The sequence below is a fragment of the Elephantulus edwardii genome, unplaced genomic scaffold (genome assembly GCF_000299155.1).
Source record: "Elephantulus edwardii isolate Elephantulus edwardi_28Jun2011 unplaced genomic scaffold, EleEdw1.0 scaffold00019, whole genome shotgun sequence".
In the NCBI taxonomy this organism is placed as follows: Eukaryota; Metazoa; Chordata; class Mammalia; order Macroscelidea; family Macroscelididae; genus Elephantulus; species Elephantulus edwardii.
This window is the reverse complement of record NW_006399769.1, coordinates 16,435,008-16,438,075: the sequence shown is the minus strand read 5'-3', so window position 1 is coordinate 16,438,075 and position 3,068 is coordinate 16,435,008.

Genomic DNA, 3,068 nt, shown 5'->3' with positions numbered 1-3,068 from the left:
CTCCTCCTGTACTAGTCAGATCCAATTTGATGGTACACACACAAAAAATAATAAAGTAAAATAAATAGCTCGGATACAGCATAGCCACTATTACATGTCATAAAGCAGGTACAAGATATTTTACATTCACGGAGGTATAATACAGTATGGGCCTACATCTATAATACTAAAGGATACAGTTAAAAAGCATTATTTGAGAGGTGATTCTATTTTCTAACAGAGAGCCCAAAGGATGGTGTAATATAGCTCTTGTACAGAAATGCACCTTTTAGTTAGGATTTCCTTTCATTAGTGGCACAGTCCCAGAGAGGCCAAACTGCCTTCCAGAGTGGTTGTACTATTTTACATTTCTATCAACAATGTAGGAGAGTTCCATTCTCTTCACACCCTATCCAATATTTATTGCTTGCTGTCCTGTTAAACTATACCACTGCTACTGGGGTGAGTTAGTATCTCATTATAGTTTTGATTTGTATCTTTCTTACTGTCAGTGATTTTGAGTATCTCTTCATGACATCTGAATGTCTTCTGTGAAAGGTCTACCCATATCTGTTGCCCATTTCGTAACTGGGTTATCAGACTTTTTCTTGTGGAGGCCCTGTAGTATTTTGTAAGTTTTCGTTATGAGACCCTCGGCTGAGGTGTCATTGCCAAATATTTCGCCCTCAGTCAGTTGGTTTTCTTTATTGGAAGAAGTTTTTGATGCACACAGGGACTTAATTTTTAGAAGGTCCCATTCATTGATGTTATCTGCATTTTCTAATTAAAAAAAGAAGCAATGAATAGCATATCTTAAAGACTATCTCTGTAGAATGTAGAATATTATTAAAGATAGAGTGCTGAGTCAAAGACTATATTTATTGGAAATGTTTGCAGACATTGTCTCATCGACCCCTCGTCCTTTGACCCAGGAACCTATCCATTTGTGCCAATTTTCTTCTGTGAATGACAACAGATTCTGGACCGACTATACTTTTTTTTTTTTTTAAAAAAAAAAAGGACAAAGACTGTATATACCAATGATTTAAGGAGATAAAAGAAAAGAGATTGAAAGGAAATATGCCATTACATTATCATGAATTCATTTGCCAGAGGCAGATAGTATTAGTTATGAGTTACCTTGAATTCTTTATCTTTTTCTGTGTTTTCAATTTCTTGCTTGAGTTTGTTAAAATGAGCACAATTAATTTTTTTAATGAAGGTTTTAATAAAAGTCATCAGACTCAGCCTTTTGCCTTCCATCTGAAAAGGTGAGACAATTGAAGCCCAGAGTTTAAGTGAGAAGATGGCAGTCATAGCAAATTACTCATCTTGGCCAGATGATGACAATTTAAGTTTCCTGCCTCAAAGAGCAAGAGCGATCCCGACAGAGAGTGAGCGAGAGAAAGTGTGTGTGTGTGTGTGTGTGTGTGTGTGTGTTTACCCATTGTCCACATCTTGTGGCTTCATTTAGGAACTTTCAGAACAGTGAACATTCATTCAACCACTGCACCACTGGGGCTCCTTTAAGGCTTAGCAAAAGTGGGTTTTAGAAATTTTTCCCCCCTGTTGTTGTAGAGTGATTGCAAGCTTGGCTTAATGTTGAACTTCTATACCATTTAGGCTGTCCTTTTTAAAAAAGCCTCAATACACAGAGAACAAATTTCTCCAAGAAACTCCATACTTTGCCACCACTGCCTGAAAACTAAGCTGAATGCAGTTTGAGCTGGACAACTTCCCATCTTTCATCTTAATCTTCACTGCCCAAAATTTGATTCAAATCTTTGAAATTGACCATTCATGAACTCATTCATTGTTGGCGAGTTTGAAACCACCTCAAAGCTAATCTTCCACTGGGAGGCTGTAAATTACACGGGAGAAGACTGTCCGTCTTTCTCCCACAGATATGCTGACGGACTTGAACTGCCAGAAAGGCCTTGCCTTTGAGTCTCTAGAGTTACTCCCTACAGACTATTTTGTCAGAGCTCACCAACTCGTACCTAACCTTAAAAAAATTTTAAAGGTCTTTGATAAGCAAAATCTAAATTGACTTTGTGTCTATCAATGACAAGGCAGTATACACAGCAGAAATTCTACACCTCTGGGAAAAATGTTCAGTAGAAAAAGGCTGAGGTATGCTGAGGAAGGGGAAGCAGTCCTTAATTATACAAAGAAAAATCGTTGGGTTTTTTTTTAAAAAAAAATCCAAAATAGCCAATAGCTTTTCATACCAATTACATTTAATATTATTCATTCATTAGAAAAGAAAGAAAAAAGATCCAAGAAAGATTAGCCAGAGAACTAATTACTTTAAGACAAAATTGTAAAGTGTCTTAGAGGAACCAAATTTCCCCACGATCTTACTAGACACTGTGTTAGGTGATAAGGTCATCAAAGATCAACAAAGAAGCTGTATTTTTGTTCTGAACTTGGCCTTCTCAAAGCAGAATGAGGTTTTGCTAAAATAAGAGCAGAATTTATAAAAGTCATGCTGCACTGATTGTTATCTTACCAAAGTGGCAAAAGTTTTACCATGAATTAACCACCAGCACTGACAATTTCAGGGGAAAATATATTTAAGCTGGTACCATGTTACTGAAGCATGATCTCATTTTTGGAAACTTCATTATCTTGGGAAAGCACAGGTATAGATGTGTCATTTGACTTTCTATAGGATAATTTTAATGCCTTTCTAAAGGAAAAAATTCTAATACAGAGACTCACTATGGGAAAATTTTACTAAAAAGTCTCTATAGGAAATTCCAACCAACGGTTTTCCTCTTTTTTAGCCAACACTTCCCCAGACTCCTCTTTCTTATATTAATTCTTTTTCATGAGCCAAAACCTTTTTTTCCCTTTTCTTTTTTTGTTTGTTGTTTTGTTTTGTTGTTGTTGTTGTTTACCATAGAGTGGGATCCTGCTGGCACAGGAGGAGATTGCCCCTCCTTCTCCAGTGGAGCATCTGATGCGTTTGAACTACAAAACCATGGGATTGCAGCACAGCTGCTTGCCACTAGGCCACCAGAGCTCCTGAGCCAAAACCTTTTTGATATTTCTATTTTTTTTAAAAAAAATTAGATTTACAGCCT